The sequence below is a fragment of the Pristiophorus japonicus genome, chromosome 8 (genome assembly GCF_044704955.1).
Source record: "Pristiophorus japonicus isolate sPriJap1 chromosome 8, sPriJap1.hap1, whole genome shotgun sequence".
NCBI lineage: Eukaryota > Metazoa > Chordata > Chondrichthyes > Pristiophoridae > Pristiophorus > Pristiophorus japonicus.
Window position 1 is genome coordinate 1,201,267 of NC_091984.1, and position 18,945 is coordinate 1,220,211.

Sequence of the window (18,945 nt, forward strand, 5' to 3'; positions counted from 1 at the left end):
GAGTAAAGCGTTTTCTGCACATTCTCTGAAGGTGCCCTTTCTCTTTGCAGCCTTTGCATGTATAGTCTTTGTAGCGGCACTGGTGGGCCCTGTGGTTTCCACCACAACGCTAGCACGGGGCCATCCGGTTTGCCCCATGTGGCGGGCTCGGGCTTGCTGGACTCGGGGTAGACTTCCTGCCTTTAGAAGTATCCATGCGGTGCACTGCGCTCGCCGGTTTAGAGTCCTGGGTCAGTATTCGCCTGGAGTCGCCGGCCGAAACCATGTAGGCCTGGCTCACTTGAATTGCTTTCTGCAGGGTGACCGTGATGTCAGCCGAGAGCAATTTGTGTAGGAGGCCTTCGTGGCCGATTCCGATGACAAATATGTCCCTTAGTGCTTCATTAAGGTGGTCGCCAAAATTACACGGTGCAGCTAGTCTTCTTAAGTGTGCAGCATACTGAGCAATTTCTTGGCCCTCAGGTCGCCGGTAAGTGTAGAACCGGTGCCTGGCTGTGAGGATGCTTTCTTTCAGTTTTAGTTGTTCCTGTATGATTGTTACAAGTTGCTCATAGCTATTTGTGGTTGTCTTCTCCGGGGCTAGTAAGTCCCTGACGAGACAATAGATGGTGGGCCCACAACTGCTAAGCAGGATGGCCCTGCGTTTGTTCGGTAGTGTGGCCGGTGTGTCCCCATCCAGGTCGTTGGCTATAAAGAAGTGTTCCAATCTTTCCACAAAAGCATCCCAATCTTCCCCCTCTGTAAATTGCTGGAAGTTGCTGAGGTTAGATATGTTGAGCGTGTAGTTCATGACCTCGTATTCCCGTTGCCAGTTGTTGTGTATGTAGGCACCTTTAGTAATGACTCCACGAGGCAGGGTATGATACTTAAACTGTGTAGACCTGTAGTCCTTTATTTGCAGCTCCTGAGGACAACAAGCTGTGAGTTCCTTTTTATACTGGGTTACCTGCAGTGTGCAGGCAACCCTTAGGTCTCCAGCAGCAGCACCCTCTGGTGTACATGTAAGGTGTGTACAACATTAAGGGTACATTCAGTGCGGCATAACAGTGTTACAGACATCACACAGTAAACAGGCATGCATACACAACAGAAACAATGATCATCCCCGCAGTGCCAACAAGGTGTTATTGGCCTTGCATTCATCACCCTTGATGATGGACTCTGAGACATCTGTGGACGTGTAGCTGCAGGTATGTGTGACCTGCCTTGTACGTTACGATTCGAAAACATCACTTTGTTCACAGTACTTGTAGCAGCACTTGTGTGCTGAGAGGTTTGCTTTGTATTGTCACTGGTGGCAATGAACGCCTGGGCTATCGCTATGGCCTTACTCAAGGTTGGGGTCTCTACAGTCAAAAGTTTGCGAAGTATAGTTTCGTGGCCAATGCCAAGTACGAAAAAGTCTCTGAGCATGTGCTCCAAATGTCCTGCAAGGCGTCTTAGCTCGGCAACATAACTCGCCACTTCCTGGCCTTCAGACCTTTTGTAGGTGTAGAACCGGTACCTCGCCATCAGAACGCTTTCCTTCGGGTTCAAATGCTCTCGGACCAGTGTGCACAAATCATTGTACGATTTCTCCGTGGGTTTCGCTGGAGTGAACAGATTCTTCATGAGGCCATACGTTGGTGCCCCACAGACGGTGAGGAGGATCGCTCCACGTTTGGCAGCGCTCTCTCCCCATCGAGCTCGTTGGCCACGAAGTATTGGTTGAGTCGTTCCACAAGTTTCCTAATCATCTCCTCCGAAAATTTCTCCAGGATGCCCACTGTTCTCTGCATCTTTGGGTTCGCTATCTGTATCTCGTCGCCAGTTGTTGTGTATGGAGGAAGAGTCAGACTGAATACTGTGAGCTCAAAGTAACATGTGACCGTAGTCTTTTATTGCAGGTCTCCAGAGTGCCTCTCCAACCTGTGAAGCCTCCTTAAATACCTGTGTTCCCAAGGGATTATGGGATCCCTTGGGACTCCAGGGAATGAGCCCTCTGGTGGCTGTACAGAGTAAATACAAGTCCACATATAATACACACCCCAACACAATCGTTGCTGGCCGAGCTCCAAGCACGGGTTGGGGGAGTTCCGGCCGGGAAGAGTCACGGGCTCGGCCGTACACAAGCATCAGAGCGAGGGAGAATCACTGTGGTCAGCATCCGAAATGGGACAGGCACAACAGCAAGCTAGAAATCACCATCTGTCCCAGGTGACCCAAGAGAATCACTGAATGATGACATATTAGGAAAAGGGGAGGTGCAATGAGACCTGGGTGTCAAGGTACATCGTCATTGAAAGTTGGCATGCAGGTACAGCAGGTGATGAAGAAGGCAAATGGTATGTTGGCCTTCATAGCGAGAGGATTTGAGTATAGGAGCAGGGAGGTCTTACTGCAGTTGTACAGGGCCTTGGTGAGGCCTCACCTGGAATATTGTGTTCAGTTTTGGTCTCCTAATCTGAGGAAGGACGTTCTTGCTATTGAGGGAGTGCAGTGAAGGTTCACCAGACTGATTCCTGGGATGGCAGGACTGACATCTGAGGAGAGACTGGAGTTCAAAAGAATGAGAGGGGATCTCATAGAAACATATAAAATTCTGACGGGACGGGACTGGACAGGTTAGATGCAGGAAGAATGTTCCCGATGTTGGGGAAGTCCAGAACCAGGGGTCACAGTCTAAGGATAAGGAGTAAGCCATTTAGAACTGAGATGAGGAGAAACTTCTTCACCCAGAGAATTGTGAACCTGTGGAATTCTCTACCGCAGAGAGCTGTTGATGCCAGTTCATTAGATATATTCAAGAGGGAGTTAGATATAGCCCTTACGGCTAAAGGGATCAGGGGTATGGAGAGAAAGCAGGAAAGGTGTACTGAGGGAATGATCAGCCATGATCTTATCGAATGGTGGTGCAGGCTCGAAGGACCGAATGGCCTGCTCCTGCACCTATTTTCTATGTTTCTGTACAAACGCAGATCAAGATGTGATCCGATCTAGGGCGTCACCCAGCCTTGTGGAACAAAATGGAGAGGAGAGGTGTCAGTGATTTAAGTATTTATCTGCATTATAACAATAATAATGGGTGCAATTTTTAGCATGCCTGATGTGATAAGGGCCTTGGCCATACATAGCATGCACATGCTGAGGCGACGAATAATTCAACGCTGATATCGGGGCGACAGATTGATGAGGAGGACTTTCCCTCAGCGAGTCTATAAGGAGAGGCGCTCGTACCTGCAACTGAGTGAGGCAGACTGCATTCACAGGTTGCGATTCAGAAAGGTGGTCATCACTGAGATCTGCCAACTAATCAGGGCAGGCATACGGCCAAGAAATGGAAGGACTGCCCTACCTGTGGAAGTAAAGGTAACAGTGGCACTTGCCTTCTGTGCTACGGGATCATTTCAAGCTTCAACTGGGGACGTCTGCTCAATCTCGCAGCATGCCACCCATTGCTGCATTCCCCAGGGGACTGCTGCACTGTATGCCAAAAGGGACCAGTTCATCACTTTCCCTATGACCACGCAGGCAATGAGAGACAGGGCTGTAGGGTTCTCTAGAATTGCTGGCTTCCCCAGGGTACAGGGTGCCATTGACTGTACCCACATCGCCTTGAGAGCACCCTTGCTAGATTCTGAAGTTTACCGCAACAGGAAAGGGTTCCACTCCCTAAATGTGCAGCTGGTGTGCGATGATCTGCAGCGGATCATGGCAGTAGATGCCAAATATCCCGGTGGCATCCATAATGCTTTGATCCTACGTGAGCGCGTTATATCTGCGATGTTTCAGGAGCTGCCAGAAGGGCAGAGCTGTTTGCTCGGGGACAAAGGTTACAGGCTCGACACCTGGCTTATGACCCCCCCCCCCTACGCAAACCTTGCATTGAGGCAGAGCGTCAGTACAATATGTCGCACATAACGACACGGAGCAACATAGAGAGGACAATTGGTGTTTTAAAGCAGCGTTTCCGATGCCTGGATCACTCTGGAGGCTACCTGCAATAGTCCCCTCACCATGTTGCTCAGTTCACTATCGTGTGCTGCATGCTGCACAACTTGGCCATCATGAGGGCACAGGTACTGGACATTGAAGATCCTCCTGAGGGGAGAAGGAGGGATGAGGATTCGGAGGAGGCCAAGGAGGAGGAACCACCTCAAGCCGCAGGACGACGGCGGAGGAGGGTGGGGCGACCGAGGGGACCTCTAGCCATTGCTAGAGACTTGCGTCAGTGGCTAATCCGTGAACATTTTTTCTGCCTGAAAGCTAAATGGCGGCACGTTTGATTATAGTGTCGCACCATGTTGACTGTTTATATCTGTTTGCACTTTTAATAATGTTGTGTTGGTTTATGTTGGTTAAATTCACAAAATAATGCACTGATTCTGGTTAAATTAAAAGAATAGGTTTATTAGACATTTGTACTTAACTTTAATAAAATATTTAACTTCTCAATGAAGAAATATCAAACTTTAAAATTTTCAATTATCATGAATCAAACTTTAAACTTCTCGCAAACTTGAACATTTTCAATTAACAAAACTTTATTATATCAAACTTTTCTATTAACAAAACAAGGAACAGCAAGATACAAATATCTCCTCCCCCTTATTCAACGGCCACTAGCGCGTAGTGCCCCTCTTGCCTGCCCTGGTGCCTCCTGCCCGCCCTGGTGCCCCCCTTGCCTGCCCTGGTGCTTCTACTCTTCGCCCTGGTGCCCCCTTGCCTGCCCTGGTGCCCCCACCCTTTGCCCTGGTGACCCGTGACTGCCCTGTTGCCTCACTTGCCCGCTCTGGTGACCCCCTTGCCAGCCCTGGTATCTTTACCCTTAGCCCTTTCTGTTGGCGCAGCAAACTTCCTCCCCCCACCCCCACTCGGTGAGCCCAAGGTTATATTTTTTTATTTTTTGTTGGATAGGGGCAGACCTAGTAGACACCTTTGTGGAAGGCCCGGGTTCATTTTGGTCATCTTGTTCAAGCTGTGGATCACCCTGCGGCACAGTCCCTGAGGGTGGTCTGGGGATGATTTGAGTGGCAGCAGTTGATGCCGCCAATTGTTGTTGTTGAATGACAACCTGGGTGTGTTCCCTTATTGCAGCAGCTACCTGCAAATTTCCATCACATATGTCAGACCATTTCCCCATCAGTTATCCCGACAGTGCATCAAGTGCATCCATCATTCCCTCCCTAATCTGCCCCGCCAGTGGTGGTCCTATTCCTCCACACAAAGTCCCACAATTTCTAGCCTCACCTCACCCATGGTGTCCAGGAGCGACCTGGTTAGCTGCATACTCTCCCCACTCATCCCATTGAGCTGTACCATGTCTACCTGCGCTGGTGGTTCACCTATCCTTTCTACCCTCCTTCGCCATCTCCCACCTGTGCCTTGCTCCTCGACCCTATTGGGCATCCCTCCACAGGTGTGTGTTGCTGGACCACACTGGGACCCACATCCTGATCCATGGACTGCACCGGCTGCAGGTCCAAAATGACCATCTGATCAGTGCGGGATCTTCATGCTGGCCTTCATCCAGATCGTCCTGCTCAAAACCAGGAAACAATTCTGGACTCTCTTCTTCGGGTGCTATTTCTGCTGGTCCTTCTGGATCACCTTCTGCCTCTTCCTGACGTGCAGCTGCTGTAAAACATATGGAAAACATCCATTAAAGCCTAGCTCGCCCATGCAGTATTGAGCCACAGTGCAAATTGCAGGGCTTACCCTGTCTATTTGACCTGGGCCCAGCGTCCACATTGGTGGTGGATCTTCTCCGGTGAGCTTTAATCAGATCAGAGATCCTCTGTTCCAGCTGGCTCAATTGCAGCTTACTTGGTGGACCTCCACCAGTACGTGGTTCTTGATCTTTGCATTCTTCAACTGTAAAGATGAAAATAGAACGTTTTAAAGAGAGGGTCCTTTTGTGTGGTGGCTGCAAGGACACACACGCACGCACGCACGCACACACGCACGTATTTGCAGTGCATACTTACTTTAACTAATTGTCCTAGGTCCTGTCACTTCTTTTTCAGCTGCCCGCCGAGTCTCCGGGTGATGGCGACTGCATTGTGCTCTACAGCAACACCATCCCAACGTTGAACCATTATAGCAGCTTTTACTTTTTAATCACTTTTCCCCCTGAATTGTCAGCAGATCCCATTTCCTCTCAATGATATCTACCAGGGATACCACTTCATGTGGGAGAAATCGGACAGCCCTTCCTTCTCCTCCTTCAAATTCCTCTTCCTCAGCCATGTTTTGCCAGTTTTAATGCTCAAAATTGCAGGAAGATCCAGCCAGCCCGATCCGATCACAAAGGGCTCTTTAACAATGTCTGATCCAGACCAGGAAGTTTATTTTTTCACGCATGCCCAGAGAGTTTTTAGCGCAGACTGAAGCTCTGCCCCCTCAGACAACTTCGGAGAGCACGGCGCCAAATTCAAACATTTATCTGCCGAAAGTCCCAATTTTTTTTTGATGCAAACGTACAAAAAAAAAACGCACGTTAACATGTGCGGGCGCCGAAAATGCAGCAAAGTGGAAAATAGGGGCCAAAGACTCCTGTCAGATAGACAATTCTTCTCTCCCCATTGGTCGGTTTATTTTACTGCTCTGGTCAGTACACCTCTGAACTTTCCTGTCTCGTTCCTCTTCATTGCAAAGATGTTTTCTTCCCTACATCCCTACATCTACTACTTCCTGTGTGAACCTACAGTGTATCTCAGGCAATTCAACCATGGAGGGTGTTCCAATAGATTCCTATTCTGCCCTCACTCACATTGCACTTCCCAGTAGAAATGGCTAGATAGTGATCAGGAATGAAATTCCTTTCTTCCTAGCCCAGAGACAATGATGCTAATGGGAGCACCTTCCCCAACTGCTGTCCCAGCTAATATCAGCGAACTCAACTGAAGTGAAAGTAATCAGCTGAGGGCAGTATTTGTCGGAAATAGAAAGCAAGACTTTGTGTTCTCATTAATCTGATAAACCATTTTCCTCCCTTTCCTGCTGGAATACAGTTCTGCTCTTCCAGTACTGACTTAAGAAATAAAGAACTTACATTATATAGTGCCTTTCAAGTCTTCAGGATGTCCCTAAGCAGAAGGAAGAGCTTTGTTATATAATATCTTATCACATCATCAGGATGTTTCATGCACTTTACAATCAATTAAATATTTATGACGTTTAGTTTCATAGTTTTGTCGGTAAATAATAATAACTTTTATTTATATAGCACCTTTAACGTAGTAAAATGTCCCAAGGCGCTTCACAACAGTGTTACAGACAAACGGATAAATTTGACACCGAGCCACCAAAGAAGAAACTAATGCAGATGACCAAAAGCCTGTTTAAAGAGGAAGGTTTTAAGGAGCGTCTTAAAAGGAGTAAAGAGAGGTAGCGAGGCGGAGAGGTTTAGGCAGGGTGTTCCAGAGCTTGGAGCCCAGGCAGCTGAAGGCACAGCCACCGATGGTGGAGCGATTATAATCAGGATGTTCAAGAGGGCAGAATTTGAGGAGTGCAGACATCTTGTGGAGTTGTGAGGCTGAAATAGATTAGAGAGCTCGGGAGTGGCGAGGCCATGGAGTGATTTGTAAACAAGGATGAGTATTTTGAAATCGAGGCTTTGTTTAACCGGGAGCCAATGTCGGTCAGCGAGCACAGGGGTGATGGGGGAGTGGGACATAGTGCGAGTTAGGACAGGGGCTGCTGAGTTTTGGATGACCTCAAGTTTACGTAGTGTAGAATGTGGGAGGCCAGCCAGGAGTGAGTTGGATTAGTCAAGTCTAGAGGTAACAAAGGCATGGATGAGGGTTTCAGCAGCAGAAGGGCTGAGGTAGGGACAGGGGCGGACGATGTTACGGAGGTGGAAATAGGCGGTTTAGTTAATGCCGCGGATATGTGGCTGGAAACTCATTTCAGGGTCAAATATGACGCCTCGGTTGTGAACAGTCTTGTTCACCCTCAGATTGATGCTAGGGAGAGGGATGGAGTCAGTGGTTAGGGAACGCAGTTTGTGGCGGGGACCAAAGATAATGGCTTTGGTCTTCCCAATATTTAACTGGAGAAAATTTCTTCTCATCCAGAACTGGATGTCGGACAAGCAATCTGACAATTTAGATACCAAGCAGGGGTCGAGAGAAGTGATGGAGAGGTAGAACTGGGTGTCGTCAGCGTACATGTGGAAACTGACTCCGTGTTTTCTGATGATATCGCCAAGAGGCAGCATATAAATGAGAAATAAGAGGCGGCCAAGGACAGATCCTTGAGGGACACCAGAGGTAACGATGCGGGAGTGGGAAGAGAAGCCATTGCAAGAGATTTTCTGGCTATGATTAGATAGATAAATATATATAGCAAGGTCCCATAAACATGAATTACCAGTTTATCTATTTCATAGAATCATAGAAATTTACAGCACGGAAGGTGGCCATTCAGCCCATCATGTCTGCTGGACGACAAAAAGTTATCCAGCCTAATCCCACACACCAGCTCTTGTATGTTACGGCTTCAACTGCATATCCAAGTACTTTTTAAATGTGGTGAGGGTTTCTGCCTCTACCACCCTTTCAGGCCGTGAGTTCCAGACCCCCACCACCCTCTGGGTGAAAAGAATTCCCCTCAAATTCCCTCTAAACCTCCCCCCAATTACTTTAAATCTATGCCCCCTGGTTGTTGACCCCTCTGCTAAGCGAAATAGCTCTTTCCTATCCACTCTATCTAGACTCCTGATAATTTTATACACCTCAATAAGGTCTCCCCTCACCCTCCTCTGTTCCAATGAAAACAAACCCAGCCTATCCAATCTGTCCTCATAGCTAAAATTCTCCAGTCCAGGCAACATCCTCATAAATCTCCTCTGTACCCTCTCTAGTGCAATCACATCTTTCCTGTAATGTGGTGACCAGAACTGCACACAGTACTCCAGCTGTGGCCTAACTAGTGTTTTATACAGTTCAAGCATAACCTCTCTGCTCTTGTATTCAATGCCTCGGCTAATAAAGGCAAGTATTCCATATGTCTTCTTAACCACCTTATCTACCTGGCCTGCTACCTTCAGGTATCTGTGGACATGCACTCCAAGGTTCCTCTACACTTTTCAGTGTCCTACCATTTATTGTGTATTCCCTTACCTTGTTAGCCCTTGCCAAATGCTTAACCTCACACTTCTCTAGATTGAATTTCATTTGCCATTGTTCTCCTTTCTTCTTCATTATCAACCACACGGCCAATTTTTGTATCATTATGGTTATGCTTTGCGGAACACCTCCTGTCAGTCTGTAAGCATGACCCTGAGCTTTCGATCACCTGTCACTTTAATTCTCCGCTCCACTCCCACTCTGATCTCTCCGTCCTCAGCTGCTTACATTAATCCAAAGTAAGCTCGAGGAACAGCACCTCACCTTTCGATTAGGCACTTTACAGCCTTTTGGACTCAACATCGAGTTCAACAATTTCAGACCATAACCTCGACCCCTATCCCCCCCTCCCCCCTAACAGCAGCTGATAATTCTGCTATTCCCGTTTACACCTCCTCTAGACCCATCTTTTGTTTCTTCACTTGTCCCATTACTATCTCCTTTTGCCTCGCACCATCATCTCTTTTTTGTCTCTTAATCTCTCCTGCCTTCCATAAGAACATAAGAAATAGGAACGGAGTTGGCCATTTGGCCCCTCGAGCCTGCTCCGCCATTCAATAAGATCATGGCTGATCTGATCATGGACTCAGCTCCATTTCTCTGCCCGTTCCCCATAACCCTTTCTCCCTTATTGCTCAAAGATCTGTCTATCTCCGCCTTAAATATATTCAATGACCCAGCCTCCACAGCTCACTGGGGCAGAGAATTGCACAGATTTACAACCCTATGAGAGAAGAAATTCCTCCTCATCTCAGTTTTAAATGGGCGGCCATTTATTCTAAGACTATATTCCCTAGTTTTAGCTTCCCCTATGAATGGAAATATCCTCTCTGCATCCACCTTGTCGAGCCCCCTCATTATCTTACAAGTTTCAATAAGATCACCTCTCATTCTTCTGAACTCCAATGGGTATAGGCCCAACCTACTCCACCTATCCTCATAAATGAACCCACTCATCTCCGGAATCAACCTAGTGAACCACCTTTGAACAGCCTCCAACGCAAGTATATCCTTCCTTAAATAGGGAGACTAAAACTGTACGCAGTACTCCAGGTGTGGCCTCACCAATACCTTGTAAGTTGTAGCAGGACTTCCCTGCTTTTATACTCTATCCCCTTGCAATAAAGGCCATTCCTGATCACTTGCTGTACCTGCATACTAACTTTTTGTGTTTCATGCACAAGGCCCCCCCAGGTCCCGCTGTACTGCAACACTTTGCAATTTTTCTCTATTCAAATTATAATTTGCTTTTCTATTATTTCTGCCAAATTGGATAACCTCACATTTTCCCACATTATACTCATCTGCCAAATTTTTGCCCACTCACTTTGCCTGTCTATATCCTTTTGCAGTTTTTTTGTGTCCTCTCCACAATTTGCGTTCCCACCCATCTTTGTATCATCAGCAAACTTGGCTACATTACACTCGGTCCCTTCATCCAAATCATTAATATAGATTGTAAATAGTTGAGGACCCAGCACCGATCCCTGCAGCACCCCACTAGTTACTGATTGCCAAACGGAAAATGACCCATCTATCCCGACTCTCTTTTCTGTTAGTTAGCCAATCCTCCATCCTTGCTAATATATTACCCCCAACCCCGTGAGCTTTGATCTTGTGCAGTTCCAACCTATCACAGACCTTCCCCTTTAGTTCTTTACACTCTTCCCCCCTTTTCCTACCCCTACACTTTCTTAAAAATCTGTTACACCTCTAACTTTTTCCAGTTCTGACGCAGGGGTCATCGACCTGAAACATTAACTCTGTTTCTCTCTCCACAGAGGCTGCCTGACCTGCTGAGTATTTCCAGCATTTTCTGTTTTTAATCTATTTATGTTGATGTTGTTAGTCAGGACACCGGTAGCACTCCCCTGTTCTTTGAATATGCCATGAGATCCTTTACACCCAAGCGGGCAGGCAGACGGAGCCTTGGCTCAATGTCTTATCCACTTGCTCGCACCTCTGATAATACGGTGCACCCTCGGTACTGATTGTCAGTCTCAATTATGCGCTCAGGTCCTGGAGTGAGACTTGAACCCATGACCTTTGGCCTCCGAGAGAGTGAGTGCTTGCAGGGAGCCAATAATGGCATTATAAATCAGACCCATGTGTTCGAAATCCGGTACTGCTGTTTTTGAGGCGGTGTCAGCGGCCGAGTGATGATTTTCCCACCAGGCGTTAGTGCAGGCTCCAGCTGCCAAATTCGGTTTTTACACCCAAAGATGAGAGAGCGGCGCTAAAGGTGGCATCGGGAGGCTGCCGCTGTGCTCGCTGGGAATTGGGAAGGAAGGAAAATCTCTCAAAGTTCCCTGACCCACACACACACAAACTTCCCCGACCCACACACACACACACACAAACTTCCCCGACCCCCACACACACACAAACTTCCCCGACCCCCACACACACACACACACAAACTTCCCCGACCCCCACACACACACACAAACTTCCCCGACCCCCCCACACACACACAAACTTCCCCGACCCCACACACACACAAACTTCCCCGACCCCCCACACACACAAACTTCCCCGACCCACACACACACAAACTTCCCCGACCCACACACACACACACAAACTTCCCCGACCCACACACACACACACAAACTTCCCCACTGTTACAACTAATGACAAAATGAAGAAATAAATAAAATACTGACCTTACTCTCTGGGTGATTGTGCCCGGGTACTGTTGTTTCACCACCACTGTTTTCAGGCTGTACGGCCCCCTGCTGGTACGGCAGCCATACAAACTAAATATGGCGATAGAGGCGCCAAGGAGCATTGCACACGCACTGACGACACGGTTTCCATGGTGTTAGCTGACGGGAGGTAACATTTAAAACCCTTAAAAAAAAATAACCACCGAATTTCGCGTCAGGCGTGAACAGCACCCAGCGCCACTGCCAACTGCCCAACTCCCCAACTCCCAGTTAACAATAACACCGGCGTTATCAGCAGGAGTTAGCAACCGAATTTCAACCCCCATATTTTGAATATAGGGGAGGGGGTTATCTCCGAGTTTGGAATTACAGTTATCACAGAAAGCCTGCAGCTGTAGTTGTGCCAGAAGGACTGCATTTAAACACGGCAGTGTTTGTTTGCAACCGCTCTTCCTGTCCCTAAACAACACTGGTGCACTCCTCATTTTCCAGCTTGTTAAGACTACTTTTCTGCAGTAATTGGGTTGTGCAATTGGGTGTGTGGATGTGCCAATCTGCATTTGGACTTAGTACAAAATCAATTGCTCAGCAGAAGGTTTGCTGAAAAGCTGTTAGAAATGATTATAGCTCATTGTTCCCGAGAGGCATCGATAGCGGCTCGTCAACAGTCTGCTTAGTTCATGTCTTACCACAGACTGAAGGACGCACCAGGCTTCTTTAAATCACCTCTGGATCATTGTCATCATTTCAATCCTGCAGTTCGGGGATGTTATTCCCAGAGGAAGGTAGCCATTGAATTAAACATTTACAAACAGAATTCCTTGAGTCAGGACTAGCTGGTTGCTTGGTACTAAACTCTTGGCCCCGATATTTACAGAGTGGACGGGAAGCCCAGAAATTGATCACGGGGAGGTAAGCAGATTTGCTTGAGGGACCGTGGTGAGGGGTTGTTGGGGCACCCCTGCTCCTCCTGGCTCACAAGCACTGCTGGAACGGCATTTACATCCTGGATCCGTCTCTTCTCCTCCCTTCAGCTGCCAGGTTTCCCAAACCGTGGAAAACCCATGCTGGAGGCACTGAATCTGAAGGAGAGTTAAATTCATGTCATAAGGCCCTTAGTTGCATCCAATTATTACCTTAAACGTTGTTTTAATTGTCCTCTCGCCTGCACTAATGATCATCGACTCTGGCAAGGTGACTCGCATGGTCAAACACGTCCCAGTTAAACCCAAAGTCGGCAAATTGGAGCAGAGATGCAATCGTGCTTCATTTTTCTTCAAATTTAACTACAAGATTAGTGTGCAAAATCAAAGCACATGGTATTGGGGGTAATATACTGGTTGGCAGACAGGAAGCAGAGTCGGGATAAATGGGTCCTTTTCAGAATGGCAGGTAGTGACTAGTGGAGTGCCACAGGGCTCGGTGCTGGGACCCCAGCTCTTTACAATATACATTAATGATTTAGATGAAGGAATTGAATGTAATATCTCCAAGTTTGCAGATGACACTAAGCTGGGTGGCGGTGTGAGCTGTGAGGAGGACGCTAAGAGGCTGCAGGTGACTTGGACAGGTTAGGTGAGTGGGCAAATGCATGGCAGATGCATTATAATGTAGATAAATGTGAGGTTATCCACTTTGGTGGCAAAAACAGGAAGGCAGATTATTATCTGAATGGTGACAGATTAGGAAAAGGGGAGGTTCATCAGTCATTGAAAGTTGGCATGCAGGTACAGCAGGTGGTGAAGGCGGCAAATGGCATGTTGGCCTTCATAGCGAGAGGATTTGAGTATAGGAGCAGGGAGGTCTTACTGTAGTTGTACAGGGTCTTGGTGTGACCACACCTTGAATATTGTTCAGTTTTGGTTTCCTAATCTGAGGAAGGACATTCTTGCTATTGAGGGAGTGCAGTGAAGGTTCACCAGACTGATTCCTGGGATGGCAGGACTGACATATGAAGAAAGACTGGATCGACTAGGCTTATATTCACTGGAATTTAGAAGAATGAGAGGGGATCTCATTGAAACATATAAAATTCTGACAGGATTGGACAGGTTAGATGCAGGAAGAATGTTCCCGATGTTGGGGAAGTCCAGAACCAGGGGTCACAGTCTAAGGATAAGGGGTAAGCCATTTAGGACCGAGATGAGGAGAAACTTCTTCACTCAGAGAATTGTGAACCTGTGGAATTCTCTACCTCAGAAAGTTGTGGAGGCCAGTTCGTTGGATATATTCAAAAGGGAGTTAGATGTGGCCCTTACGGCTAAAGGGATCAAGGGGCATGGAAAGCAGGAATGGAGTACTGAGGTGAATGATCAGCCATGATCATATTGAATGGTGGTGCAGGCTCAAAGGGCCGAATGGCCTACTCCTGCACCTATTTTTTATCCCAACCTGTCCGTTCTTGCCCATTAAAAGAGGTCCCCTCCCTTATCTACCACTCATTTTCAACAGACCAAACACAGATTAGCAGATGCTCCCATATTTTTCTTTTTATTCATTCTTGGAATGTGGACATTGATGATAAGGACGTTATTTATTGGCCATCCCGAGTCGCTCCGAGAAGGTGGTGGTGAGCCGCCTTGTTGAACTGCTGCAGTCCGTGTGGTGAAGGTGCTCTCACAATGCTGTTAGTCAGTTCCAGGATTTGGACCCAGCAATGATGAAGGAACGGTGATATATGTGCAAGTCGTGGTGGTGTGTGACTTGGAGGTGGTGGTGTTCCCATGCCCCTGCTGCCCTTGACCTAGGTGTTGGAGGTTGCGGGTTTGGGAAGTGCTGCTGAAGATGCCTTGGTGAGTTGTTGTGGTGCAACTTGTAGATAGTATACCATGGCTGCAGTGTGCACTGAGACATTAAATCGAGGCCCTGTCTGCCCTTTCAGGTGGACGTAAAAGATCCCACGGCACTATTTCGAAGATGAGCAAAAAGAAATATCCCTGGTGTCCTGACCAATATTTATCCCTCAATCAACATAACAAAAACAAATTATCTGATCATTATCGCATCGCTGTTTGTGGGAGCTTGCTGAGCGCAAATTGGCTTCCACATTTCTTACTTTACAATAGTGACCACACTTCAAAAGTACTTCATTGGCTGTAAAACGCTTTGGGACATCCTGTGGTCGTGAAAGGCGCAACAGAAATGCAAGTCTCTCCTTTCCTTTTTTGCAGGACCCATGTGTTTAGACTAGTGGATAAGTTGTCGGTTAAACAGACTGCTTTGTTCTGGATGATGTTGAGCTTACATAAGAACATAAATAGGAGCAGGAGTCGGCCATTTGGCCCCTCGAGCCTGCTCCACCATTTAATACGATCATGGTTGATCTGATCATGGACTCAGCTCCACTTCCCCGCCCACTCCCCATAACCCCTTATTCCTTTATCGGTTAAGAAACTATCTATTTCTGTCTTAAATTTATTCAATGCCCCAGCTTCCACAGCACTCTGAGGCAGCGAATTCCACAGAGTTACAATCCTCTGAGAAGAAATTCCCTCCTCATCTGTTTTAAATGGACGGCCCCTTATTCTGAGATCATGCCCTCTAGTTCTAGTCTCCCCTATCATTGGAAACATCCTCTCTGCATCCACCTTGTCAAGCCTCCTCATAATCTTATATGTTTCGATAAAATCACCTCTCATTCTTCTGAATTCCAATGAGTAGAGGCCCAACCTACTCAACCTTTCCTCATAAGTCAACCCCCTCATCCCCGGAATCAACATGTGAACCTTCTCTGAACTGCCTCCAAAGCAAGTAAATATGGAAACCCAAAACTGCATGCAGTATTCCAGGTGTGGTCTCACCAATACCTTATATAGCTGTAGCAAGACTTCCCTGCTTTTATACTCCATCCCCTATGCAATAAAGGCCAATATTCCATTGGCCTTCCTGATCACTTGCTGTACCTGCATACTAACCTTTTGTGTTTCATGCACAAGTACCCCCAGGTCCTGCTGTACTGCAGCACTTTACAATCTTTCTCCATTTAAATAATAACTTGTTCTTTGATTTTTTTTCTGCCAAAGTGCATGACCTCACATTTTCCACCATTATACTCCATCTGCCAAATTTTTGCCCACTCACTTAGCCTGTCTTTGTCCTTTTGCAGATTTTTTGTGTCCTCCTCACACATTGCTTTTCCTCCCATCTGTGTATCGTCAACAAACTTGGCTACATTACACACAGTCCTCCAATTCGTTAATATAGATTGTAAATAGTTGGGGTCCCAGCACTGATCCCTACAGCACCCCACTAGTTACTGGTTGCCAACCAGAGAATGAACCATTTATCCCGACTCTCTGTTCATTAGCCAATCCTTTATCCATGCTAATATATTCCCCCCAACTTTTATCTTGTGCAGTAACCTTTTATGTGGCACCTTGTCAAATGCCTTCTGGAAGTCCAAATACACCACATCCACAGGTTCCCCTTTATCCATCCTGTTCGTTACATCCTCAAAGAACTCCAGCAAATTTGTCAAATATGACTTCCACTTCATAAATCCATATTAACTCTGCCTGACCGAATTTTGCTTTTCCAAATGCCCTTAAAGTGTTGTTGTTGCTTCACTCATCCAAGCCAGTGGAGAGTATTTCAACACACTCCTGACTTGTACCTTGTAGAAGCTTTCAGGGGTCATGTGAGCCACTTGCCCAGTATATCCAGCCTTTGACCTGTTTTAGTAGCCATGGCGTGTGTGCAACTGGGCCAGTTGGGGTTCTGATCAACGGTCATCCCCAGAATGATGATGGCGGGGGAGTCAGCAATGGTAATGTTACTGAATGTTAGGGGAGATGGTTAGACTCTCTCTCTCTCGGAGATGGCCACTGCCTGGTACTTGTGGCACGAATGACACTTATCAGCCCAAGCCAGGATGTTGTCTAGATCTTGCTTCATGCGGGCATGGGCTGCTTGATTATCTGAGGAATGGAGAATGGAGCTGAATACTGTGCAATCATCAGCAAACAGCCACACCTGACAGAGGGAAGGCTGATCGTGAAGCAGCTGAAGATATTTGGGCCGAGGATGCTGGTCTGTGGAACACCTGGGCAATGTCCTTGGGCTGAGATGATTGGTCATCATTAACCACAACCATCTCTCTTTGTGCCAGTTAGGACTGCAGCCTTTGGAGAGAATTGCCCCGATACCCATTGACTTCAGTTTCATTAGGACCACACTTGTTTGAATGCTACCTTGATGCCAAAATGAGTCACTCCCACCTCACCTGTGGAATTCAGCTGGTGTCCATTTATGGACCAAGGCTGTAATGAGATCTGGAGCTAAGTGGTCCTGGCAGAACCCAAACTGAGCAGTGAGCGGGTTGTTGATAAGTGCACTTAGTAGCACTATTAATGACTCCTTCCATCACTTTGCTGATGACTGGGAGTCAGCGGATAGGGTGGTAATTGGCCGTATAGGATTTGTCCAACCTTTTGTGGACTTGACACACCTGGGTAATCATTCACATTGTCGGGAAGAGATTCGTGTTGTAACTGTAGCTCCGTCACGGCAAGCATGTCCCAGCATCATAGCTCTCCAGCATGACTGGGATGCTGTTGGGGCCCGCAGTCTTTGCTGTGTCAAGATCACACTCAGCTATTTCTTGATGTCACGTGGAGTGAATCGAATTGGCTGAAGACTGGCTTCCGTGAGCGTGAGCTCCTCAGGAAGAGCCCGAGAAGGATTGTATGCTCGGCCCTTCCGGCTGTAGGTGGTTGCAAGTGCTTCAGCTTTGTCTTTTGCACTCGCATGCTGGGCTCTGCCATCGTTGAGGATGGCAATATTCATGGAACGAGCCCACTCCTCCCATTTAACCGGTTTAATTGTCCATCAATCAGGGCTGGATTGGGGCAGGGCTACGGAGGTGTGACCCGATTCGCTGGTTGGGGGAAATTGCTTCGCTGATTTTGTGCATGCATGGAGCCCTGGGCTAGACTTTCCCGAGAGCCCCTCAACGCCCAATTGCACGGCCAGAAAAAACGCTAACATTTGGTAACACTGGCGAAAATTTACACTTTTATGTTAAAACTAATCGCCTGGCGAGAAAATGGGCCTTGCACCTTTATTCTCGACGGTTAAGGGCAAACTAAGTAAAACGGTGGGTTTTTTAAAAATTTAGACCGAGGCTGCGGTTGGGCCTAGGGAGGGGGGAAACCCTTAAAAAAAAAAAAAAAAATTTTCCCAAAAAAATAAAAAGGTAAAAAACATTCCCAAGACACTTTTACACCTAATCACCATTTTAAAATTAAAACAAAATGAAGAACCTTTAACTTACCTTTCTTTGCAGAGTACCCACCTACCGCCCTGCTTAAGCAGCTTTCACAGGGCGGTTCCCTCGGTGATCTGGACGGGCTTCCGTTGAGGCCAAGCTTACGCCCTGGCGATTTTCTCGGCGGTTTGGTCCCAGTGGGCGTGTTCAGATTTGGGCGATACCACTAAAAAAATAAGAGGGAAACTTTCGCCGGGCGGAAAAAGAGCTGTACCGCCGAGAACCTGCCGAAAATGATAGGAAAGTTTAGCCCCCTGCGTTGCACCTTCACCAGGCTGGTGCCTCATTTTCAGGTAAGCCTGATCCTGCTCTCGGCAAGATCGCTGCAGTGAGTAAAGACTGTTTGGCCCATCCAAGAAACAGTGCCACCTCAAGCACCGCCCGCTTAAACTCTGGTAATACTAACTGCCAGGGGAGGCAAAAAGACAGCTTTTAGGAAATGTATCGCAGATTTCATAAGTCAACCAAGCAAGCTTCAGAGAAAACTAAAAAACAAAAATACTGCAAATGTTGCACTAAAAACAGAAAATGCTGAAAACACACAGGTCAGGCAGAATCTGTGGCCAGAACAGATATGTTAACATTTCAGGCGTAGCCCTTCATTAGAAATTAAACCACATTCAAATAGGATCAGAACAAAGGGACAGGGGAGGAAAAAGCACTACACAGACCATGGTTGCCCATGAAGTATCAGAAGATGATCTTATCTGAAACCCACCAAATCAAAATGTCACATCACCCTTTTATGTAGGAACTGATCAAGTCTTTTCTTAAAAAGACTGCAATGAATCCATACTTACTACCCAAGCAGCTTACTCCAGAGCGCCTCCGGAAAGAAATACTTGCACATAGCGTGCACTTCTTTAAGTGTCATATATAACTTCCTGTAAAACCTTTCCCC

At 47.1% G+C, this 18,945-nt stretch overlaps 1 long non-coding RNA gene across 1 annotated transcript in view; it reads right to left on the reverse strand.

Moving 5' to 3' along the window:
* The window catches only part of LOC139268380 (uncharacterized), a 73,425-nt gene extending 55,010 nt beyond the window's left edge, over nucleotides 1-18,415 (reverse strand). The window contains exons 1-2 of the long non-coding RNA XR_011594016.1: nucleotides 18,051-18,415; nucleotides 11,777-11,938 (exon numbers count right to left, since the gene is read on the reverse strand). This is a non-coding gene — a long non-coding RNA (uncharacterized lncRNA). The remainder of the gene's footprint in view (nucleotides 1-11,776; nucleotides 11,939-18,050) is intronic.
* Nucleotides 18,416-18,945: the final 530 nt, after the last annotated feature.